General features: G+C 40.4%; 1 protein-coding gene and 1 long non-coding RNA gene across 3 annotated transcripts in view; one reads left to right on the forward strand and one right to left on the reverse strand.

Moving 5' to 3' along the window:
* LOC311432002 (uncharacterized protein) overlaps window positions 1-10,367 on the forward strand; it is a 33,769-nt gene extending 23,402 nt beyond the window's left edge. For both annotated transcript variants that reach the window (XR_014689766.1, XR_014689767.1), the window contains exons 4-5: window positions 4,964-5,030; window positions 10,198-10,367. The gene's annotated coding sequence lies outside the window, so the exon portion shown is untranslated. The remainder of the gene's footprint in view (window positions 1-4,963; window positions 5,031-10,197) is intronic.
* Window positions 10,368-22,583: 12,216 nt separating this feature from the next.
* On the reverse strand, window positions 22,584-26,013 carry LOC311432429. Its single transcript, XR_014690058.1, has 4 exons — window positions 25,760-26,013; window positions 25,066-25,218; window positions 23,776-23,925; window positions 22,584-23,192 (listed from the first exon to the last, which is right to left on the reverse strand). It is a non-coding gene; the product is annotated as an uncharacterized lncRNA (long non-coding RNA).
* Window positions 26,014-26,417: the final 404 nt, after the last annotated feature.

Here is a 26,417-nt window from a genome sequence, read left to right on the forward strand (position 1 = left end):
CCTTTTCTTTCCTTTTCTTTCCTTTTCTTTCCTTTTCTTTCCTTTTCTTTCCTTTTCTTTCCTTTTCTTTCCTTTTCTTTCCTTTTCTTTCCTTTTCTTTCCTTTTCTTTCCTTTTCTTTCCTTTTCTTTCCTTTTCTTTCCTTTTCTTTCCTTTTCTTTCCTTTTCTTTCCTTTTCTTTCCTTTTCTTTCCTTTTCTTTCCTTTTCTTTCCTTTTCTTTTCTTTTCTTTTCTTTTCTTTTCTTTTCTTTTCTTTTCTTTTCTTTTCTTTTCTTTTCTTTTCTTTTCTTTTCTTTTTCTTTTTCTTTTCTTTTCTTTTCTTTTCTTTTCTTTTCTTTTCTTTTCTTTTCTTTTCTTTTCTTTTCTTTTTCTTTTCTTTTCTTTCTTTTCTTTTCTTCTTCCTCTCACTCACTCTCTTCTCTCCTCCCCCCTCACTCCCTCCCTCTCTTTCTTTTTAAAATTTCCCTCTTAAAGCTATATCTCTTCTAATATGTGGGGCAGGAGAAGGAAGGAGAATAAATGAGGCAGTGTCTCAAATTGAAAATCTCTCCTGTAAATAAGTTTCACTCTCTTCTTTGGTTCAGCAGTAATGGAATTTAGTGGAATTATTTACGAGGTGCCTAGTTCACCTCAATATAACCACAGACATTATTTAGACAGCAGCATAATTGTGAATAGCATTTTCAGAGAAGTAAAGGTCACTGTCTCCAGCAAAAAGCTTCTCACCTAAATTAAGATATGAGAAGGGAAGTTATCAGCCTTCAGCTGTTCAGTAAGGGATGAGAAAAGTGAAGCCATATGTACAGACACTTGCAACTTCTGCCTCTGGTTTCAAAGGAAAAGCTGGGGAAGGAAGTGCTTTTTAAAGAAGGAACACCACGTGGCAAATTGAAGTAACCAGGGAGTGGAGATGCTGAGGCATTGTGAGGCAAGAGTAATTCAGCATGCTGCCTATTGGTAGAGACTGTGTGACTGCAGTGTAGGTAATCTGAGTGGGTGAGCCCCACTACTAACTTAGGACAAGGAAGATCTCCTCGATCCTGAGATGCTAAGCCCCTCTTTGCCACAATTCTGTTGCTCTGGGTAACCGCACTGGTTTGTTTGCCCAGAGGTTCCATTCAAAGAGCACTCTCTGCCAATCTATTTTTCCTTAACTGGCATTTATTTCCAAAGTGTATCCAGATCAACATCAGCACTTCCAGAAAGTTTATTTTCTTTGCTGAGCAATTGCTATTGCCTAGAATGGCATAATGCTCCTTTATAGCTATTAGATTATGAATCAATAGAATCAGGATTTCAAAGCCAAAGTCTTTCCTGATTCACAAGCAACACAATCTCATTGAAACCAATATATTTCCATAGGGAATCTATCAGGAGCAGATTTGGCCTTGAGTTTTCATATTAAGTAGAAAGCAGTGTCTAGAGCAATGCCTCTTGGCAGAGTCTGGCATTCCATCAGAGAGACAGACAATTAGCAAATAATTCGTATTCACGAACCTCAAGAAGAAGCCAAAAATTCTCATCTAATATGGTACAACAACCTCATTGGGAAAGACTTTTGCTGGACTGACAATTCCAGCGGTCAGGCTGATTATGCTGAGGCCATCTCCTTTTGACTTGTCAGAGACAAATCCATCACAGGAGGGGGACTGAGCCTTAACTCATGGCAGCAAGAGGCACACAAGGGCTGGGTGCTGTGACACTGGGCATGTGAAGATGCGCCTAGGACCAAACATTCTTCTATCATGGGGCCTATAGGGTGGGTCCTTCTGTTGAAGCATCTTCTTTTGTGACTGGCTGGCTCTGCTTATCCATTAATGAAAGGGCTCCTTATGTAATATAAAATGCAGACTAGACCCTAGAGGGGACTTAGGTATTGCAATGCTTGGCACAGTGACTAGTGCATATGCCTAGGTGGTGACTTCTGGACTACAGAGTTTGCTCCATGGGTTTGTCTATGCATTTTACACTGAATACTTCACTGACGAAGAAGCATGAATAATCCCTAAAGGAAAAGACTGGAACACAGGACTCCTCTGCCAAGTGAGTGATCTCACAGGCTGCAGAGCCAGGCTTATTTCTGCTTCCTTTACCTCACCCAAGAGTCTTGAATTCTCTTCCATGCAGTGAGCCAGCTTCAACAGGAAGCATGAATAAATATATCAGTTCCAAAATAACCTCTAGCCTGGAGGCTACAGGGATCTCTTGTCCTGAGAATAACTATGCCATGAAATCTAGGGTGAGGAGCATTTCTTCCCTGGTGGGGCTTGGTCTTCAAGCAGAAGCCAGGCTGCACAGCTCCAACACAGCCAAGGCCCTTCTGGATTCCAGGGCTACATCAACCCAAGTCCCCGAAGGAAAGCCAAGGTACGCACCCAGACACTGGGATCTGATTCTCCACATCCATCCTAGATGTGGTTTAGATGCTGCTATGATGTTATGGAGCTTGTTAGAGATGGCACATGGCCTCTTATGTGCTGCTTGTCTTCAAGAATACAGAGATCCTGAAATACTTAATTACATATACATCCAGTTTTGGTGTCAAAGACAGATGGATGATTAACCCACTAAATGCTGTCTGTTTCTAGGCTGTCAAAGCAACTTAATGGATCATCTGACACCAGAGACCTAAGTTTTAGGTGTATACAGTCAAACGAGAAAAAATCTTATCAGTTATTGTGGAAGTTGATTGAATATAGTGGGATGACTGTCCCACAGCAGCCACAGTGCTGTCAGATTTGTGCTCAATCACAGATTAAAACTCTGGCAAGAACTGACGTCCTGATGTGGAACACTTTTATTTTCTATAGAGGAGTTCCCGGAGGCACATCCCATGTACAACATTTGCTAACAGAAGTGCTTGGCCACTTGAGTGCAAGCAAACTTCATGAACCTTTACCAATGCACAAATCTTGAGGAATGACCACAGGGCATTTGGAGCTGGGCAGCCACGAGGTGGATGTGCAGGATATAAAGAGCTAATGGAGAAACCTGAATAACATTATGCAAATCAGGGTACTTAAGGGGAAAGAGAGATGATGCTAACACAAACATAAAGCAGTGAAGGTCAGAACATTTGCACACAGCTATCCTCCCTGAAGTCACTTGAGTTTCCCAAGGAAGTTAAAAGCAAAGAAACCACTTTGTTTGGTAGCTCAGTGACTTTCAAGAGCATAATGGCTGAATCCCTTTCCTTTAAAGTCCCACAGATACAACAGAAGACTGAGCCACTTTGAGGATGCTGCAAGTACGTGTCCAGAGACAGATAACTTAAAGTAAGAAGCCTTGGCTTGCTGTCATATTGCTTTCCCTCTCTGGGTTTGTAGCTGAAAACTAAGACAGAGGAAAGCAACAGTGTGGGAGAGAGCAGAAAATATTACAAAAAAAGCTTGAAAGTCTGTCTAAGATCCAGGAATAGCAAGACATGACAAAAGACAAAAGTAGGGAGAGGCAGAGGTAGATGTCAGAAATTATCAAAGGCATGGAAAATAAACCACACACGGGAATGGAGGGATAGGTTTATGAATTATGTTATCCATCATCTTTCTATATACTTTGAAGGGTCATTGGAGAAAGGGTGATGTCAGGATAACATGTATGCAAAATGTATATAGAATAAAATGAAAATGGGTGCTTCTTCTTGCCGTTACTATTAATTGACTGTATACAGACTTCTGGTGGCATGGAAATTCTAAAAGAACATTTTCCTAAGACATATGGAATGCTACAGGGAGAGTGTCCACATCAGTGACACCACTGGCCCTAGTAAACCCAATGAAACAGACTGCTTTTTCATTTTGTTTTGTTTTTATTAAGTCCTGTATGCTTGAAATTATGTGCCTGAATTCATGCTTAGGCATTTGCATTACCTAGAGTTTTTAACAACCAAGTTTGAAGACTCTGTCCTAAAAATAATTTGATAGGAGTTGACTGGCAATTCTGCTTATGAAGAGAAGAGTGGTTATTAAGATTTTGACCCTTCATTTTCTGGATTATGAAGGAATTTCTTTAGGTACAGAATTGGCGACATGTGTGGCCATGTTCCCTAATGGTTATAGCACAGCTTGTCATCACTGTGCTCTGTTCCTAGCTCACTATGAGCTTGTTACCTCTTAGTCAGTGCTCCATTTCCAACATGGCCTTTCTGCTTTACTAACTGGGTGGGAATGGGACACAGCCAGAGTCCCCCACATGAGCTGTCTGAGCTTCAGGGTATTCAATTATTAAGTGAAGAATGAGAAGCACTTGAAGTTTACTGATAAGAAATTCTACATAAATGCAAGTTGTTAGCAATAACATGGAGATTGTCAAAACACTGACTGATGTAAGGCCTAGATCAGCTGTTTTGAGGCTGTCTGGTACTGTCTTTCTGAGTGTTTCCAGAAGCAAGGGAAACTGAAGCTTGAGGATAAGCTTCCCTTTGCTACTCAGTGACCTTATAGAGAAATTCAAAGGTATCCTGAAGCTTCTATCCTATTCTTTACAAAAGGTATTCATATCCTTCCTAATTACCGATCTATTCCCACAAGTATCTTAACTTCCTTTTCTAAATAACCATCTAGATCATTTATTATTGCAGTAAATAGAAGCTTAAACAATGACTGCTGTCACTTTGTGCTAGGTGCAGTACAAAAATAGAATAGGAGGCAAACCTTTCTTGGAAAACATCGAGATCTTTACAGATTAAAATAAATTGTGGAAGGAGAAACACTGGGCAGGAGGGTGAAGTGACTTGCCTAAACACAAAATCAGTCAGTGGCAGAGAAAAGAAAAGGACATGCAGATTCCTAGCCTTGGGTATCAAATATAATTTATCATTTAACATGTTTTGTTACTGCTATTCATTCTGATGAATGCAGCTTCTCTTCTTTCCCCAGAATGAGTGCACCTACCCAACATGCTAGCAATTCCACAACATTTTCTTCTTGAGAGGAAAAGACTGACTCTTCTTTCTTCCCCCTCAGGTTGTGCTGCGCAGCTGTGATACCAGATCTTTAATCATAGTGACAAGCACAGAGGCTCTATGCAAATGTAAGCAAATAGTGTTTGACATTTATATGAAGATGATAAAGACAAACATTGGGGGCTGTTTTGAGGGTGGAGAATGTTTACATTATTAGTACAAGAGTACACGGAGATTTAACCAACCAATTCTCCCAAGTCTGAGCTGACATGCATTCAAAGATGGAGTGACCTTGCTGGCTAAATGGATGCTCCACAGCCTGTTTAATACATTAAACTAAAGAGCAGCATCTGTCCTAACACCACTCATTGTAGGATACACCTGCCTTTGTCCTCCTTTTTGCACCATCTTTTCTAGCAGGAGATCTTTTGCATCATGTTAAGCCTTGTACTGGTATTTTTGTTTGTTAATTCCCCCCATGTGATTTTGAATTGAGAGATGGAAAGGAATAGCTTATTAATAGCTACAGCCTGGCAAATTTTAGGACATCTGTATCCTGATCTACACTCTCTCAAAGCATCTTTCTGTTGACTTCAGCAGGGACTACTTTATCCTATTTATGCAGCATCTAACACAGTTGTGCACAGATCTCAGAGGAAATATGTAGGCACTCTTGTAATACAATAGCAACAATAAAGCAAGAATAATAACCTCTCTGAATTAAATATATGTATAGCTATATGGGTACAGGTTGTCCAGCTGCTCTATTTCTGTGGATGTTGCTGGTTGCTGCATTTCTATTTCTAGCCTGAATCTGAGGCACTCTAAAAGACTGCTTGCACAACTCTTTTTGATTCACCATGATTAAATGCCCCACTCTCACCAGATTATCACCCTTTCTGCTTCAATATTTCTTTTGAAATATTTGCAGTGTATACTCTTGCATTTGTAATATTGTCCTCCAACAAGTAAACAGTGGAGAAGGCATGAGGATAAGGCTTACGCAAAGATCTTAGTTTTGTGGTCTTGTATGTATGAAAGTAACTCTAAGATAATTCAGTTCAGTGAAGTGACTCTATTATAGTTTGTAGTGATTGACTGGAATTCCCTCTAGATTTATTTTTGTTATCACAGAGATAGAAGAGTTCAGTCATGAATCCTATGTCATCAGCTTTATGTCTAGAGATCCACCTGTTCTGCTTCACATAACTGCTTTGCTAAACTCTCTTTCTCAGAAGCTTATATAGCATTTTGTGCAGAAACAGGACACACTACTTAGGATATAGTAGGATGATATCGGATACTGGATGTTTGGATCCAAGTTGTGTTGTAGGATCTTTCATTGGAAAGCATTTGCTTTTTCTCAGGGAGGTGGTAGAACAACTAAATGGTTGGAAAAGTTTAATCCCTTTTTGACAAAGCCAATGAAATAATGATATTCATCTGAGGATATTATCATCCTCCCTGTAGTATGTCAACAAGTGACGATTTATCATCATAGTCACACAGGCATGAACTAGCCGGTCTGTAGGAAACACTTGTGCTATTTATCATACAAGTTTCCTTTCCAGTCAGACTTTTATACCTTCTTTCTGAATGCCCTACACAACTCAGAATGAAAAATAACTGCTGTGGTAATGATTATGGTGTAACATATGGAGCAAAGTTTATTTATTTTTTTAAAGTTCACCTCTTGCTATGAGCAAGGTATTATTACTCATTGCTTGTGTCATGTCAGCACAACCAATGGGCAGGTTTTCATCTTGCATTTAACTGAGTTTTTGTCTTTAACTGTCTCGGCTCTTCCTCGTTGCTTTGGTGCCCCACTGATCAATAAATGCAGGTACATTCCTGAATGCACACCATGTTATTGCTTCAACAAGCCCCCAGGAATGTGCCTGCATCTATGGAAATATGTCACCAGCTACAAGCATGAGATACACCTGGTGTTTATTGGAGAAAGGGAGAAGGTAGAAAAGACAAATGCCTCTGTGCAGCCTTTCCTTATTCACATGTGAAACTGTCACAAAATATGGGACCTCTGCTTTTATTCTTTTGATTTTATCACCTAAACAGAGTTGTCTGCATTTCAAGCAGCTATGAGTTATCATCCAAGTCATTGCAATTCAGTCTGTACCAACATCCTGGTCACTATGGTGTGTAAGCTGACTTGCAAAATCCATTCTAATGATGCAGACCAGCTCCGTTGTTATAAATCCACAGTTGTTAGACAAGAAAGTGAATCTACAATAATACAATTAATATACTATGTGACTCAGCAAAAGACATGGAATCTGGCTTTCTGAAATATGTTGTAAGTATTGTGTTGACTGCATTGATTGCACAGTAGGCTGAGAAAGAGTGTACTAAGCTACAAGGCAACTTGATGGTTTAGGTAAGCACCTTAATATGCAGTTGAGGACAGTAGGGCAATGACTCTCAGCCCAAAGTTACAGATGAGGCTATGAGTTAATTGAAGGACTATAAAGAGATAAAAGCAAGTGAAGATATAAAGACAGGCATTCAGCCTAAGATAGTACTCATCATCCCTTACCTCTCCCCCCCCTGCTGTTTTTTTTTGGTTTTTTTTTTTTTTTTTTTTTTTAGAAATGCACTTCCAGAAAGCAATTCAGCCCATCATGGATAAAGCAGGTGGGATGAATCATCCTGTAGATGTTCCTAATATTTTCTTTAAAATAATAGGAGTCTTGACAATTAGCTCTGATTATACAGCTAAGTTTAAGATATTAGACCTCATGAAGAAGGATGACCAAAACTATTGACTGGTATTTGAAGCATATTCTCTGTTAAAAAAGGGCAGAGAACTATTTGACCAAAACACAGGTAAGTTCAAGGAAAGTAACAAGTACAACTAAAGGTAGTCCACTAAATATACCTTTCTGCTACGGCTCTATGAGTAAAGGATATTCTTCCAAGGTTAAAATGTAGTGATTTTTATATATATATATATATATATTTTTATTTTTAGATCACTGACCCCAAAATCATTGCAATGTCTCTAAAGTAGCTGTTAGAAAGTATTACAATAGATAACTTAGGGAAACTTTATTTCACAGATCAATGTCCCAATAAAATCAAACAACTCCTTTTTGAGTTGTCATAGTTTATTGTATCAAGGCCCTACTTAATGTAGTTTTAGTTGCTGTGTCATTGATTCAATTGATTGGAATGACTTGTGTTTTTAATGTACCCTAGATCTTTGTGGAGGAGAGGGTATCTGCCTAAATACTGTAATATTCAGTAAAGAGCAATTCTAGTTAATCTGGAAAGAGCTTCTCTAAAGCAAGGAAGAACTTGCAGTGGCATTGGCTTTAACTTGTATTGTCATCTAGCTTCTGTCAGAAAAAAGACTGTTGGAAAAGGCCTAAAGCTTTTACCCATGTATCTTCTGAGTTTATATTGGATGTAGCTGGAGTGGCAGGAAGATGTAGTGAGATGTTTATTACCAACTTCTTCACTATATTGTTTCAGATATTCTAACTGTGGATTAGTCAGCGAAAGCAAAATCCTTGGAGGCTTTTGGATGCTCTGAATTTAATTGACTTACTGTTATTGTGTATACCTGCAGAACTTCAGAAACAGATGAAAACTCTAGGAAAAATGGTTCCACGGCTGTAAAAATCAAAAAGATAAAAAGAAAAAAATTACTAGATACATGTAGACAGTGTCTTGTATTACTCTTAACAGAAGGAATTATTTGAACTGTTAAAAAGTTGTATGTTTAGAGGTGGTTATAACCTAGCTTGGTTTTAGTTATGAGACATAGAGACATCTAGGAAACTCTTATGATGTGACTTATCTTACCTTATTTAAGTCATCTGCAAGTTAGACATCTAGTTTGTTAGTCATCTAGACTCTCTACAGATTTTCTGAGCTAAGCTGGTGACAAGAACCTCTCTCTAGATGTGTTTGTTTTGTCTATATGGAAGACAAAGAGCTTACATATCCAGCTTTTAAAAAGCAAATGATAGATTTTAGTAACTCAAACTAGAGAGATGTTCCCACAGACTGATAGAAGCATACTAAATTTAAGAGAGTTTTTTTCCTGTTCTGGGGTGGAAGAGGATAAGATGAGGCACAATAATTGTGTTTAAGCACAATGTATAAAAAATCTTCCAAATATAGGCAAGCCAGAATATTGGAAGAAGATTTGTTTTATTTTATTTTTTTTTATTATTATTATTATTTTTTACAGCTTTGTTGTCCAGAAAATTAAAATCTTTAAAAGGTTACTATATAGATTTCTAGATTTTGAATTTAGTAGTTAGATTGGCCACATTTCCAGCAGCAATTTGAGGGGTAAAATTTATGCTAAGCAGAGTGCTTCCAATGTTGTTTAGGCATCACCTTTGGTCTTTTATTAATAAAACTTAGAAATGCTTTCTTCTCAATATCAGCAGAAGCTTATAAAAGCAAAAGCTCTAGAAAAATCTGTATCTTCTAGGAACAGCCCACTGCTGACAGGTACATGTTTTTTACGTAGCAAACAAAATATGAAATCAAGTCAAATGCCTGTATTTATTACTTGGCTAGGTCCATCTATGTTCATGATAACAGTGAAAGAAAACACGGTGGAAAAGCACGTTCTTTGTATAATTAATAATCTGTGGGGAAAATAAGATTTTCTCCATATAACATTAGTCTCATCTTCCCAACACTTATGAGGATAATGAGTTACACAGGATAGACAGAACCTGTTCAGGCCCCTGCTCCTTCTAGTAACCCAAGAAGAAAGTTAACAGGAGTATAGAACAGCTTGAACAATGATCTTATTCCTGAAATACGTTAGCCACTCTTAGTTGATGATCAGAAACTTGTACTCAACAGAAATTTTGTGCTCTAAAGTGCTCCCTGCTTTGATTCTCATGCTTCTATGATACCAGATTACCAGGAAGAATAGGGCTTTAAAAGCCTAATTCTGAAATTCTGAGAGATATGACTCTATGACATACTTTTCTGTAGGAAAAAAAAGAAAAAAAAAAAAAAAAGGAGAAAACCTTGGGAGGTTGATTTGGCTGACTTTCTGAAGCCTACTCAGTTGCCAGACTTTTGTTGTTACTCAACTGATATTTCAGCAATAATTATATTTATTATAATATGTATAGTGGATGAAGGCATTGACTCTTGGACTAGATCAGATCAGGATTTAAAAATAGGCCGTGGCATTCAGATGGCTCTGAAATAGTTCACACAAGGCAGTTTTTAGCTTTTTTGATTGTTTATGCAATTTTATAAGCTTTTTTTTTTATTTTTTTTATTTTTTTTTTCCTCCAGTGAAGGAATCCAAGAGGCAATAGAGCCGGGAAGACAACAGAGACTATGCAGACATGTGGAAGAATGTTATGATTAAGGAAAAACAAAAATTTTGGAAAGGCAACTGCTGGGCCTTTTTCATTACAGATTTTGGAGGCACAGCAAAGAAAAACATTAAAGGTATAAACTGATGAAGGCCAGAGATTGTTTAGTCCTTAAGTCTTATGAGTTAGCTTTATTCCATGGTTTTATCTGAAAAGTAAAGCTAACCCATAGATGATACTGTACTTCAGGGCAGAAGCTGACTACTTTTTGAAAGGACCTACCACATGAGTTGTGTTTGGAGCTTTTTAGGAAACACTGTAACAACAATAATATTGACATAGCCAATGCCAAATTGCTTTCCCAATGCTGTGGCATTCTCAAAGGTTCTAGACACATTTAAAACAAATTCTAGTAGATCATTTAGATATTTCAGATTTAGAACTGTGAAGTCTTATTTTTCTCATATTCTCCAGCTTTTGTGATAACTTCAAGACCAACAAAGTGAATTTATTTCACTTTATTATTTATATATTTTTAATGACATTTATGATTCTTACTGTGTTCACAAGATGCCAGGTTCTATGCTTTTAAGCAAAATGCCTGTATCTTATCGTGAAATAGTAGTTTCATGATACTGGCAATTATGTGTTGGAGTAGCTGGAGAAGATTATGACTCCTCACCTTCCAATTACTGTATACAAATGTATGTTGCAAAGAGGAAATGTTGACTGCTTCTAAATACCAACATGCATTGAATGCTTTGATTTTGTGTCAGCCTTAAAGGCAAGATCCACTCACTACTGTATATAGCATTTAATCAAGTACAAATGGGTTCATGCTATTCCTTCTGCCTAGCTCTCTCTTTGCTTTATGCCTTGGGGAAACTTCCCCTCCTCTGCAAGAATATTAAAGTAAATATATATTCTCAGATTTCAGAGAACAGTAATTACAGAATAGAGAGATCAAATTTCCACAGCTTGTAATTTTCATTACTTCATCCCTTGCTCAGTGATGTGAACAGACAAGCTCCAAAAAACAGCTGAAGTCTAGTGTGGAGGGTTGATTTTTCCACGAGAAGAGGAGGGGGGATTAAGTGGGGTGGAAAGGACTTGCAAATGGCTTCAGATGTACAGAAGAGGAGTGGAGAGGCAGAAGGAGGGATGTAGCAGAGGGAGGTGATTTTTCACATAAACCCAGAGAATTAACTTCTCTTTTGATCACCAGGCCCTTCAGTAGCCCAGTTAAACTGGTTAGAGGAGAAAAACATAATGTTGAAGCAGCCCCCTCCCTTTGCTCTTTTGAGGTGGTGCAGGGTGTCCTGTTCTCTTGTTTTTCAGTGTGACAATGCCTTTTCACAAAGAGAAAAAAACTGATTGAACTGGCCCTAGCAAATTTTTAGATAAATACGTTTGAGAATGAGCTGAAATTATAGGAGAATCATCACCCATCTGTAAGCTGCTGAAATCCCACAGCCTGCACTCTTCCTTTTGAATTCAGTAGGGTTAGAGGTCTCCATTTATTACTGTGAACGTGCTCAAGGATCAGATGGTGAGGAGACACTTAAGCTGTTGTTTTTTCATTCGCATCAACATTGATGGTGAAGAAAAATGATCCCCCCAGATCTCTGCTTGTTTCAAGGCATTATTCACTTTCTTTCTTAAGGCCCTGCTCTGCTCAGAGTGTGGAGGCCAGGACAGATATGACAACTGCTGAGGGATGACGAGTGTAATTTAGCCACCGTGAACATACTCTTCCTGTGGCCTCAATCTTCCTCTTTCATTTGGGAGCCCTAAGGGTCAATGGGTTGTGTTGTATGGAAAGCTCTAGAATCCTCGTGGAGCAGGACAGTATGGTCAGGAGACTAGCAGGGCTCTCATCAAAAAAAGGGTAAACCATAATTCCACTTAGCTGAAAATTCTCTATATGAAGCTGCATCACATTTTGAAATGCCTGTGAGTCCTTAGTCCTAGACCTCAAAACCTCTCATCACCAGGCAGTGAAAAGCAAAGGAAAACACGAACCAAAAAGACAGTCGCAGACTAAAGCTCAATGAGACCTTTAACGCAGGGAAACCCAGTGTTTGGACAACTGAGTCCTTCCAAGGAGGCAGTCGAGGTTCCTTCCTGCTGAAGGGTTTGAAAAATAAGGTACAATTTCCTGCACTGCAGAGCATTCCTTCTGCATACAGCTATACGATACCCATCTGGAATTTGGAATGAGTGCAGCTCGCCTCCGGCAAATTCCACTCCATGAAATACCAGCAGGCCCACAGAGCAACTGATGGCCCCAAATGCCCTTGTCCCATCCTCCCCTTTTCCCCCTCAATCCTCTTCCTTTCCTTTGTGTTGTACTGGGTTTATTACTCAGTAGGTTAGTTGGTCTGGGCCTGGTTTTGGGTTTTTCACTCTGGCTAGGTGAGGAATGGCCTGTTTTCACCCCTGGTCTACACACACGTGCCCAGCTGTGCAGGATGAGAGCAAACAGCATCTCTGGTGTATCAGCTGGAGTTTGCAGTTATGGCTTGTCACTTTCTCCGAGTTCAATCTTGCTAGTACACAAAACATTCATAGTTCACAGATGGGGAAATTAAGACTTTTGTTATATCCATTAGTCATACAAAATCACTGACGTCAGTTACCAATGTTGTGTGGGTGTTGTGTTTTGTTTTTGTTTTTTGTTTTTTGGCTTTGCCATCAGGAGTGAGTGTTTTCATGTGTATATACAATTACAGGTAAAGTCAACAGCCTTTGTGTCATGCAGGACTGTCAGGCCTCTTGTGCTGGATGCGACACCTGATCTGTTTGACTCTTGCCTCATACTTCCTCACAGATAAGGCAACACCTCATATATTCCCAGAGGGGCAATATGACATTTCCTCCTATGTCACACTCAGTTGGACGGCAAGTTGGATCATGAATTTGGATATAGCTGTAGGTGCTGAGCTGTTTTGCTAGATGTCTGCTATTTTGAAAGTTCCTGTACTTAAGAGCCCTGTTTCAAGACACTATTCTGTACTGCACTGAGCTGCTGTGTAAGCCAATGTAGTGCACACATCCTGTAGGTGACCTGACACTGTGTGTCTTGGGATAGGGTTTGTTTCCTGCCTTGACACATCCTCTTGTCTCTTCATGCTGGCACTGTATGTAGTACAATTACCTGGTGACCTGGATTCAGGAAGAAACCTCTATGAAAATAAAAGAGATAGGCATGCTTAAGGGGCAAAGTGAAGAAGGGGAAGGACAAAGTGCTGGACTGAGTGGTAGAGAGCATGATACCTGAGCTAGAAGCATCATCCCAAATACTGGGGTGTATGTGACAGCATGGTGTCAAGTACTGGCAATTTTGTCCCATGTAGTGACCTCCATTCTTTAGGAGATGCATAGAGGAAAGAGCGGTTGTAGATGAACATTTGCAGAATCCCAGAATGTCTGAGGCTGTCAGGGCCCTCTGGAGGTCACCTGGTCCCACCCCAGCTTAAGCAGGGACAGCCAGAGCACCACGTCCAGGAAGCTTTTGAAGATCTCCAAAGGAGGGAGATTCCACTCTCTAGGCAACCTGTGCCAGGCTGTGATTTTCCATTTACTTAAATGCACCATCTTGTCTTGGATGTGACCTCCTTGGTGATTTGGGAGGAATTAGCAGAAAAGGAGAGCTGAAGCTGGGTACCACAAATGGCATCACTTATAAATCTTTAAAAACTCTTAACAATCTTTTAAAATCCAGTTTTTGTCTATGAAGTTTTAAGATCCAGTTTTTGTCTATGAGGTGAAGCAGAGAAAAACAAACAAACAAAAAAGAAAAGGCTAAAAAGCAGGAAGGGCATGCCCTCCTTTCCTGTGAACACTTTTGCTGGGGGGCTGAGGTGGGGGTCGTGGGGTACCGTGAGCAACAGGGGCTGCAAGAACAGGGGGACAGAAAACCCGGGGGGCACCGGACCCCAGCACAACTGTCTAGGAGGTGGGTGGGGAACCATTTCTGCTCCTCTGCCCCCCCAGAAGCCTCCTTCATCCCCCGAGGGGAGGGAAGGGCAGAACGGGATGCCAGGACCTCGCCATCCTCGGGGCTGGTGTCCGGCAGCCGCTGGATGGCAGCATGTCCCCGCCGAGGGACCGCCGGGCTACCCGCCCTGCTCCTTCCTACCACAGCCAGGAAGGAGGAGGGAGAGGAAAGGGGGATAAATAAAAGAGACAAAAGTTAATGTTTTCCTTTGCCAAAGTCCTCCTTAAAAACAGGAGGAAAAGATAATTGTTCTAGATTTCAAATGCTCGGTGTTAAATGTCGTAAAACAAAAGAGCAAACACATGTAGCAGGATTTTTTAGGCAGGGTATCCCCAAAGCACTGGCTTGGGTCTCCTCTCACCCTCAGCCCCCAGCCATGTGTTGGGTGTGGGGGTGTGCTGACACTCTGCCCCCTCTGCTATGGCATGAAGGGGTGAGAAAGGATGGTTTTTCTCCCAAATTATGCTATGGAGCTGAGAGCCGCGGTTTCTACTAGGGAAATGCATCCTGGTTGTAGAAATCCAGCAGACCCAAGTCTGCTTTCCATCCTTGGGGTAAGAAAGAAGGAAGAGGACACACAGGCCTTTCTCTAACCTTTCCTCTTTCCCTTATTCTTGGGCAGCCTGGGGCTGTCCAGACCACAGCAGCTTTGAGAAGAGATTAGCCAGAGCACTCCAGGCTGCAGCTGCAGCTTCCTCCACCCCCAGCCTGCTTCCAGGCTTTCCCAGATGAACAGGGGCTAGGAGCAAAACGGCCCAACATCAGCTCCATCTGGGGTCACTGCATCCTGCCCTGTGCTAGGCGGGGCCCCCAGCCCCTTCTCCTTGCTGCCACTGTCACCTCTTGATCACCAGTGACCGCAGCTCAACCTGTCCTCCCAGACCACACAGCAAACCTGCCTTGCTGCAGGCTGATTGCAGCAGCCAGCAGGGCTTGGATATATTTATCCTGACCCTACCCTTTAGGCAGGCACCGAGAGGGTCACATACTCTTCCTTGCTTGTGCCCTTGCTGTGGCCATCTTCTGTTTCTGTCCCCTTAGCTAGGTCACCTTATGTTGCCAAAGTGGTAGAAAGGGGCTTTAGTGCAGTTTGAAATCCAACCCAAATTATCCTGCAATTACCATTTATGTTTGTAACAACATGAGGGAATGCACTTCTTTGCCCCGGGCAGTCGTCCAGACTGCCCCTTGCTTCCTCATCTGCTGCCACCTTTCAGTCCCCCAGAAGTGGCTGCCAAAAGCAGGGTCACACAGGAGCCATCCTGAATTCCCCCTTGAACTCTGAGGCCTTGGGGGCTGTGTCCTATGGCAGCTGCTTGGATCCAAGGTCATTAAACTTAATTAACTGCAGTCTCAGAGGACAGAACCAGGTGGGACAGGAGCAGTGAATCCCCCTGTTTGCTGCAGTATTGATACTTCCCTGTGGTCAAATCATCTGATCTACATGGTTGCCTTTTTGCTTGCTGCACAGACTGAATGCCCACATGAATGTCTATGTTCTGCATCACTTGGGAGGTCAGATCAGATGGCTGGAGCCATTAATCTGGCCCTAGATCTGCACAGTGTTTGGGATGTGATTCTCAGCCAAGTGTGTTTGGAGGGCTTCTCACACTTAGCTTCACCTGTAATGCTTGTGTCTCATGCAGGCAGAGATGGAGCTGACAAAACTGGCACAACTTTGGTGTAAATGAAGTGGGATACGTAGCAGCACATACGGAAATAGCCGAGTGTTAGCTGTCACCTCCAGCAACCAAATACAGAGCATGTTTTTGACACACAGGGTAATGCTATCTGTAGGCAGATCACAGGGAAAGGCTTGCTGAAGGCTGATTGCCACCCAGGGTTGGGGGGTGGTGGAGTAAATCACCACCACATATGCACTGGAGGAGTCTAGGGGTTACTGAACAGGTCCACAGTCAGGACAGCTGACCCCATCACTGAGATGGAGAAGCCCAGATAGCCCACATACTGGGCTAACCAGGTCCAGAAGAAGGAGAGAGGCCGTGGACAAGAGAGGCTGTGCTGTAAATGCAGAAGAGGTAGACAGAGATGCCAGGAGGTAGCGGTAGCTGTTGGAGGAAGATTTGGCTGTGTGGATCTCGTGCTCAGTACATGAGTCCTGGCAGGTCTTGTAGGAGAGCTGGATGCTGCCTGTATGTATCCATATCTGAGGACAGTTGTTGGCTCTAGTGAAAATCTTCCGGGGTGTGGCTCAAATGCTCTTCTCCCATAAAAATGCAAACACACAGAGAAATGCTTTATCTGGGTGCTCTGTTTTTCTTTTTGTCCCAAAATGCCAGGAGTAGCCTCAAGGGATAGTGAAAACTGAAAGGAAAATGTTGCAGCTTTTTTAAAACTACCAGCTGCAGTTTGGAACAGCAGCTAAAATCTGATTACTGCACACACCCGGCAGTGTAAGGTGCCTGTGTGCTTGTTATAAAAAGCAGCTATAAAATCATGGACGAGTGAACAGAGGAACAGAGGGAGCATGTTAGACTCCAGGACTGCAAGCTCCAACACGCTCCCAGCCCAGCCAGGCAGCTTGCTGAACAAGGGATATTCAGAGTTTCGGTCTTCTAAGCACCCTCCTTGCAGTTGTTTCAAATGAAAGACTTGTCACGATTTTTAAGCTGTGAGACATTTGCTATTTATGGAGGCTCCCTCTCCCTATTTCTTGACCTGTCATAGCCTTATAAAGTGCCAGCCTCAGCACAAAGGGGACTGTTTCTATCCTGTGGCCCTGCCCCACTGCGCCTGCTGGGTTGGCTGGCTGCATTATAAATAGCTCTCCAAGAAAGATGTAACAGATAACGTTTGACACCTGAACCCCCAAACTCTCTACCTATTAAAATTTCTAAAATTTTGACTGAAGAGCCTGCTAAGGGCTCCTATCCTTGGTTCTGTGTTCTTAGGGGCTGAGTAACTGGAAATCAGAGCTGAAAGTTGCAGCAAGTCTTTACTGTAGCAGCAGGTAAGTTAATGAAAATTAGAAGAAAGAGTCTGGGAGGGAGAAAAAATGTCCTGGGTGTCTCTGTTTATGGCTGTTAATGACAACTATCAACTACTGATTTGAACCATAATGATCTAATGTTGTACTGCTTCAACTCAAACATCAAAGACTGGTTATATCAACATTGTCACCCAACTTCTCCCATCCCTCTGTCATACCACCTGCAAAGCTCAGCATCCCACAAACCCAAGTCTTACAAGAGTGTAGTTGCTGTTACTTCTGTCTGTTTGGGGTTCATATTTCAGAGCAAGAAACACGTAAGTGAGAAACAAATATCTTCTGAAGCATTTAAATTTTGATTATGACCTTTCACTGCTTATTTTTAGAAAGACAGATTCACTTCCATATGTACAAAGGCAGATTTTAGGTGACTTCCTAGGTCAAAATTGAGGCATGCATGAAGTTTTAGAGGCTTCCAGATAAAAAAGAGCTGAGCCAAAGCTGTGAATTGCAGTATGTGAGTTAGATCCTTAGGTAGGATCCAGGCATGTCCATCCTTTGATGGCTGTGAAGCAGAGCTACCTGCTATTCATGAGGGCAGAAACAAGGATGAGAGCAAGAGAAAAGCAGTGACTCTTGTGTCTTCTTTAGTTATTTTTATTTTTTATATATCCGTATAATTTCTGCTATCATACAAAAGGAAGATTTTTGACATTTCCACTGATGTCATCTGAGCAGGGGATAAATGTTGATTTGAAGGGAAACCAGGCAAAAATCTAGCCTCTAACTTTTTTTTTGTTTTGTTTTGTCCTATTTGGAAAAGAAACAAAACAGAAATTACTGGTGTCAAAAATAACTACATCCTCTTGGAACTTCAGCACAGCATACTGAGTGAAATTCCCCCAGGTATAATACATTAAAGTGAGTACTGATTTGCTTATCAAAACAAAGAATGAGTATGCACACGTCAGGGGTGGGGTGCCGAATGGTGAAGGTGTCTTGCTATGGAGTGGAAACTCCGTGTTTGAGTCTTGCAGCAGACTCATGCCAAAGGCCACTATCTTCTTCTTTCCAGCTGTTTCTGGTCCTGCAGGCTTGGAAAGTTCAAACAAGCCAAGCTCCTTGTTAGTCACATAGATCCCCTGACTCCTCTTGATGCACGTTAATATTTCTAGCTTGCATGGTGCATAGGCTTGGGATGAACCTTTGTTATGGAGGCTATGATAACATGAATAAAAAGTCTTTGAGTTGCCTCCCTCCTTTCCATACAGTAAAGTCTGTTCTACTTGCATTTAGCACACATTGATCTCAAGACCCGTCTCTTACTTGACACAGAATTGCTCTATAGTCACATATCTACAATATTTTAGTTCATTTCCTCTGCTTCTGCTCCTGTCCTGGTCCTGGCAAAGCATAGGTCAGGCACAGTGCTCTGAGCAGCCATTAAGGAAGAAATCCCTGGAAGTTTAAAGCAACATCAGGAATAAGAAACAGATACAGTGCTCACAGCTTGCCCCCCTTTTTTTCTCCCTAATCTCTGCTGGATTTCTGTATGTGCAGTGCTTGCAACATAGGCCATTCAATTCACTGTAATGGGTAGGATAAGGCTGCTCGATCATACCCTTTTCTGTGTAATTAAATTTTACAGGATGAAATATAATGATGCATATAGTGATTCCTTATGCAGAGGCCTGGACCATTGGTGCTTACCAGTCACTACAGACTCTGATAGTTCATTCTGAGCACAGATAATCCAAGGAGTTGCTGCTCTAACAATCCCCACTTTCTATTTCACCACTGACCCAGTTTGGTAATTACAACACTGCGGAGTCTCTCTTGGGTTTGGCAATGGATGTCATATGCTTGAGTGATGAGTAGCCCCAGCTGTTGTGTTTCACTTTATTTATTTAACGTGAACTCATGTGAATTCAATAACATCTAATCTACCGAGCACTGAATGAATCATGCAGAACAGTTTGTAAAAATCCTGGATATAGCTTCAGAGTACGCAAGCTATTTTCCTGGAAGAAGTTGCGTAGAATTTCATTAGCTGCATGAATCTGGTAGGAAGCTCTTCATGTATGATATATTGTTTCTCTGGGATTTTTAATGTGTTGTGAAAGTCTGCTGATGCAATGCTCGTCCTTTAATTTGACATTATAAAAAAAAAAAAATAAAAGAAGCAAGTTATTTTTATTCTGAATGGGTTTATTTGGAAAATATCACCAACAAAACCAGATGATTTGATGTTGCTAAACACTGTTGTTGGTATGCTCTGACATCAGAGCCTATATATTCAGCCTTTGCAGGACAAGTTACAGATGCCCTGAGAGGATCCTTTAGAGGAGAAAGGTGGCTAATGGAAAAATATCTCATTCTCCACAACATGAGTTTGCCTTAATAGAGACCATAGAGAACTCAGAGTGAGAAAGAATAACAGGATTATTCAAAGAATTCCATGTCTCAGGACAGGACATGATGTATTAGATGGTGGTCCATTTCCTACACTGTGCTGTAGATATTCAGCAGTGACCACCCACAGTAAAAGCCATTATATTTGTTTATCTTTCCTGATGATTCAGGGTTCAGGGCTTTTGTTCATTTATCTTCTACTATATCTTTTTTTTTTTTTTTTTTTTTTTTTATATTTAAAGTCATACCTCTTAGAGATACCCCTTCTTCTTTAAAAGAAGGGGAAAAGGACAAGAAGTCTTAAATGTTTGTCTGTCAAGTCCTTGCTCAGAAAGACTTTCTAGATTCTGTACTTCCTAACAGTCAGACCAAATAGCCAAGACTGTTTTACATCCTTATCAAAGCTGTAGAGAACCAGAAGCTCCCTTTCAAATGGGAGCACTGGCACAATTATCCTTTCCCCTCTGCTTCCTTCTTGGGACCTGTGACAAAACCAAGCTGCCTGATGTCAAAGCAGGATTTGAAGAACCAGTGTAGGGTGACAATGTTTTGGTTGGGTCATGCTGTGCGTCATCTTTTCCAGATTGTTTCAGACATTTGAACTAATGAAACTGAGGCTGAAATGGGAGTCAGGACAGAGTTACTTCTGGGAAGCACTGTGCTGGAAACCACATTTCCCACTGACACACCATATATTGCTCTAGAGAAGCAGCTGAAAGGTGGCTGTTGGTTTCAGAAGCTGCCAGGTACTCTCATTTTTGAAGACAAGTTTGAGGAACTAATTTTTCTGTACATAACATTGAGGTTATTGGCCAGTTTACCCCTTGGCTTCATAGCACATGGGTAGATGCTTCAGGATTTAGATGGTGCAAATTTTGCCATTAAAAAAAAAAATACATCATTTTTAGAAGCAGCAGAGATTGAATCAATTCCTGCCTAAGTAACAAGGGGTGTTTTCCCAATGAAAATATTTTTTAAATAACCAAGGAACATAGACGGAACGGTAAGGAACAAAGCTTGTCTGCAAGGTACCAGACTGGAAAGCTGTCACATTAGTGCTAGCTACTATCTCAGCTTTCAAACAGCTTCTATCATAAATGTTTAATTTAGTTTTTTCTTCGATTACATTCTTGCATGGATAGACAAGGAAAAAATGTCAGACTTGCAACGTATTTTGACATGCTAATTTCCATGGGATCAAAATCTTGTAGGAGGCCTCTCTGGAGCAAGTGTCTTCAGCAACTAACTGAACTGATGAGCTTTTAAAGAATTTATGATTTCATAAAGCTATTTTTCTAAGGCTGACTTTTGATATTTTATTGGGATCTCTGATGTATTGTTTTTGTTCCAAATACCCTTAGGTTCAAAGGCAGATACATCTAAAATTTTTAAATGATATTTCAGAATACCTTATAATATTATGCCCTTATCTTTTTAGTGATATTGCATCCTTGTCACGTTGATGAGAAAACAAAAAGCACAGAGAAAGCAACTGATTTCTCAAATGGGAATGGGAAGTCAATAACAGGATAAGATACAGAACAGCAGCCATGCTTTAAGTCAAATTTCTCTGTCCATACCAGGCTTCTCTAGAAAATGTAGAGGCTCTTGTGGATTTTAAATATGCAATACTTCTTCCATTCTCTGCATTGAAAGATATGGGATATATATATATATGTTTATAATGATTTATATTTTCCAAACACCTATCTGTAATTTGCACTGGTTATCCAGGTTTTGATCTGTCATAGACAGAGTTGATAACTATGTAGCACTGAAAGCAACCTGCTCTGTAGCAGTGAATGGCTCATCCCCTATGATGTCTTTCGGTCCAGTCAACCACAAAGACAGACTGAGAATGAACAGAAACACCTGGATGAGCATGAATTTACATCTTGTCTCCACCTATTCTTTTGCTGTGGAGCTAATAAAGCTCCTCCTACACTCTTGTTCCTTAAAAGTAACCAGTCTGTCTCACCTTTTCCGCTATCTGCCTATTTAGTATAGAAAGAGTGAATGCCTCTCATTTCTATTCAGGTGGTCTCTAACCGTCCCCACTTCACTGTGCAAAAACAATATTACCCTTGCTCCAATAATACATATACATGCATATGTATATGTAAATATATATATATGTGTCATTCTGGGTGGTAGGAGGCCTTGAGCACCAATAGAAATTACGATAGTCAGATATTAAAGGACTACAAAAATATATTTAATCCTTCATCTGAATTCATGTGACCTTTAATTGGCAAGTCTGATGACCTCTCTAATCCATCTTTAACCCCAAATGAACAAGAAGATTGCATGGTTTGCTTTGTTTCATTCTCTATGAATTTTTGGATATAACAGAATGAAACATAAATGAAATGCAAGAATTCAGACCTTACAGATTTCAACCATTGTTGGCCCTGTTGTTCTGGGGATGTCTTCCATGTGTTATAATTCTTCTGTCAGTTCACTTCCAATTTCTACTGTGAGTAACACAACTCACCTTCAAAGTACCCAGTGACAAGGACAGTTCATGAGGCAGACTGGGCTCAGAGAAGACAACTCTGCTACGTAAGCCTAATTCAATGTACAAAGAACCGGAAATGTTTTATTTGAAGGAGATGGGGGTGGATATACATCTTATAAGATGTTAAACAAAATGCAGAATATATAACTTTTGATTATTCTCTGAAGAATTCTGTTCACCTCAAATTTTGGACCTAGACAGAAAAATGTGTGATTTATCATTTTCTCATCACTGAATTCCATGCACAAGGAGAGAAGTATAGAGAGAAGAGAGAAGAAATTTTTCACTTGCTACACCAGAGGCCTCATTATTTACGTTTCAGTGAATAAAACAATGATCACTACAGAAACCACTGCAGGAAAATAAATAAATAAATAAATAAATAAATAAATAAATACTAGCCTTACATCTGAAGTTTCATGTGGTTTGAGCCAATTCATTTTGCTTCATGGGTAGAACACACTAAAGGTACATATGGCCAGCTATGATTGCGCAGCTAATGAATGATAATCTTTAATCAATAAACCGATAAATCATATGTTTTCATGCATACTTTTGTTTGTTTGTTTTTGTTTTGTTTTTATTTGTTTGTTTTTTTGTTTCACAATCCAGTGACAAAGCCAGGGTCCAGTCAGAAAAGGCTGGGTATGCTAAGAAAAGAGATTGTACTTGATGTCTCTGCTGAGTGTTTTTTCTTGGTCAAGGTTGAGTGCATATGTAAGTTCACAGTTTCCATGCATCGTGAACAATGCTATCCTCAGGTCTCTAATATCAATAACTTTTCCTAGCAATACATTCCAGTTGTACATCATGCAACAGATCAGACTTTGGATCTAGTCTGACTGCAAGTTATGGCCAAATTAGAGAGGAAACAAAGTTCTTCCAAATGGTATAGTTCAATCAAATGTCATGGGTTTGTTGTAGTCATTTCAGTGTGGAGTTTTGTGGTGCGTATTATCCAAGAGGTCATAGATGGTAATGGTCCTTTCTGACCTTAAAAGTCCGTGAATCCCTCCTCTACTCAGTCATTCAGTTCTTATGGGAATGTCTCTTCCTGTATGTAGCAGTCAAAAAATGGGTGGAATAGAATCCCTTGAAATGTAAATATATAGATATATTTATATTATATATTTAAGTACATATATATATATATAATGTATGATTTGTGATCAAAAATCACACTCCAGATAAAATAAAACAAAGTGTAGACATTGATAATTCTTTTCAAGAAATTGCTTATAAACTTAGTAAGCTGTCTGCCTTTTTATACTTTCCAGTCTGTTCTCATTACAGACATGGCAGAAGGCTTTGTAGTATATTTGGAATTTGCTGAGTGAGAAAATGAAGATTTATACAAAGTTAAATTGAACAAATGGTGAATAATTGATTTAACTGACCTGACAGCTCACACTGTGCTTGTAAATAATACATAACTTTTTACTGTACTGATAATTTAGTATTCTGTGCTCCTAGACTCCTTTCATTAAGTTACCACAAGGAGCAAATGATCTTTGACCATTCTAAAAAGACAAAAATACGCTTACCAAGCATATTCTGGTACCCTGATTGTGATTGCAGTAGTCCAATATTGTGCTGATAAAGCATCTTCTTAAAGGTTCTACACCCTTCTGTCTTTTCTTTCTATAATATTGTTGGACAGATAACTATTTCTTACTTTTCTGCTAGCCACCAGCTCCTGGAGTCAAAGAGGCTCTGTGTAAATTTACTTAGCAGCACTGCGGTGATCAGGATCACAGTGACTTGTAACAGCAAACGCAGGTGCCAGTTCTTCATTTCCTTTTCTTTGAACGTGTAAGTTTGAACCCTTCATCAAATGCAAAAACACAAACTGTTGTTAAACTGGTTCTTGATGTAGACATACAGCCCTAAGTTTATATATGTGTCTGATAGCTTCATTGTCCTGTAAATACTGTAATAACCTATACTATAGGAGAGTGAAAGGCAACCACTAGGATCTGGCAGCCTTCCATCCCCACCTTGCAGCAAAGTAAGTGGTTACAAAAAAGTACAGAGCAGTGGAGAATTTAGCCTGCTTTGTATTAGAATCTGTTCACTCACCACTGAAATATATCCACTTGGAGAAGGGAAGCAGCCTCTCTTTGACACAACAAAGAACATAAGGATTTAAGAAATAACAATAGTGCATGACCTGTTGGAGTGACCAGCTGAAAGCTCTGAGGGCTTCATACTGTTCATTGATTCCCCCCAAAAAAATTATCCACAAAGCCAGTGGGAAGCACATACTTTTCCGAAGCTGGACTATAGTACTAGCTTCTGGAGAGAAGACTAGTACATATTACAGTTTTGATGACTCCTATTTAACAGCACTGTCTGTGGTAAGTTGCTATTAGTACATTGTGGATGAGAGCTAAAGCACACACATAGCTAGGAAATGTGAAGTCATGATACCCGGTGCAATTTAAACTGAAACTGTTGCACTTCTTTCATTTTAATGCTGTATCATTTTAATGTCTTAAGGTTTGTGTGCAGTGCAGCTGAATTATGATAGCTGCAGAAAATTTCTGGGCTTGACTCCAACTGCTTTCTCTGAAAGCAGAAGACACCTATCCTACCCATCAGACAGCATGTCTGGAAGGCTCTACCTACTGTAAATAACATTCATTCTGCCCTCTGACTTCTAAAATTTATCCAATCCTAGTGTATGAAATCCCCAAAGTAGACTGCACATTTAGCATATGTCTAGGTAAGTAAGCTGGCACTGGGTGCAGAACAGGAGGCTGATTTCAAGAGCTGGGACCCATGAAGAGGGAAACATTTCCAGGTTGCAGCCCAGTGCTACAGCCTCTCTCCTACTTGTACCCAGGCAGATCAGGATCTGACAAATAAGTTATGGACATGAAGAGAGGATGTAACATAATGTCATATAATTGGGTGAACTTAAGTCTGAACAGTTGGTGGAAAGGGTTCATTGCACAAGTCTCACCTTCAGAGCTCAAGATTCAGCCAATCCTTATAGCTTAAGGTGCCTCAGTCAATTTGTGTGTGTATGTGTGTGTGTGTTTCTAGCTTGTCAATTTTTTCTTTTCCACTCCCGTCTGGATGATGCTTTCCTTTAAACACACACACATGAAAGCTCCTGAAAGAGGAGAAGAAAATTAGGGGCTGCAGAGTTAGTCAATATCTTTGTTCAGTGACACCAATTTGATGGTGATAGAAGATGGAGCAGCTGAAATTAAAATGAACAGATTTATGATAAGCAATATCACTTGAATAGCTTTGATGAAATGGGGCTGAAGCCCAGAAGACCAGGCTTACAAAACAATTATTTTTTGTATTTGTTGGGTGAAGAAAAGAAGAAAGGCAGAGAGAAACTTGCAGAAGGGAGAGCTGTAGGGGTCTCTACCCCTGTGGGCACCTGTAGACACCAGCTACAGAGCTCTGCATACTCTCTGTCGAGCCAGACCTTTCCCTCTGGCAACAGGTTTTCAAGGGAAAGTCCATCAGGGACCACTATCTCTTTTGCCTTTTATTTTATCATAGGCTGGGTCAAGTAGATTGGGCAAGACATGACAGGGACAGCTGACTTTGCAATGATGAATTTTTCATGCTGATTTCTCAGCAACGATTAGCAAAATATTCTGGGTTTGTTGCAACAACCTTTTATTTTATGTACATACCTGACATTCTCCAGTATGTCCCATTGTATAAAGATTCCTGTTCTTCTTACAATAAAATAACATTATCTTGCTGTCCCATATCCTTCCTTGTGTCTGATTTCCTGCCTGATTTTTAGGCTGTCTGTGAAGGCAGTTCTTAAAATTGTAGGGTCCTTCTCACACAATATCATGAACACCAGTAGCTGCTGGTAGGCTCCAATGTGAGTTGCATGGATCTAATCCAGAGTTAGATCTGTGGAGGTAAATATCCAGGCTTGTTTCTCTGGAGTTATGTTTTGCTTTTATCTGGTAGGTGCTTATGTTTCCTGATGCCCTGTCTGCAGGCAGGAGAGTGAACAAAGTCCAGATCCTCTGGACTCTGACCCCAGAGGAATGGCCGCTTCCCCTTTATACAGGGAGTTTGCTGCAGCCCAATATTTGCTTCCTTCCCCAACACAAGGGATGGTGTGCACTATTTTGACAAAACAGATGTTTTGCCTAAAAGCTTTTGAACCTTACAAATGAATCCCAAATGCATCATCTACCTCAACTAACAAAAGGAGCTAAAACATGAAAAGAGAACTGAAGGGGGGAATGCAGCATTTTGATACTGTTGAGAGAACAAGAAGTGAAAAAAGGTCCAAAACTATTTTAAGAACACAGAGGAGAGAACATGCAG

This window comes from Aythya ferina (assembly GCF_964211825.1).
Source record: "Aythya ferina genome assembly, chromosome: 2".
NCBI lineage: Eukaryota > Metazoa > Chordata > Aves > Anseriformes > Anatidae > Aythya > Aythya ferina.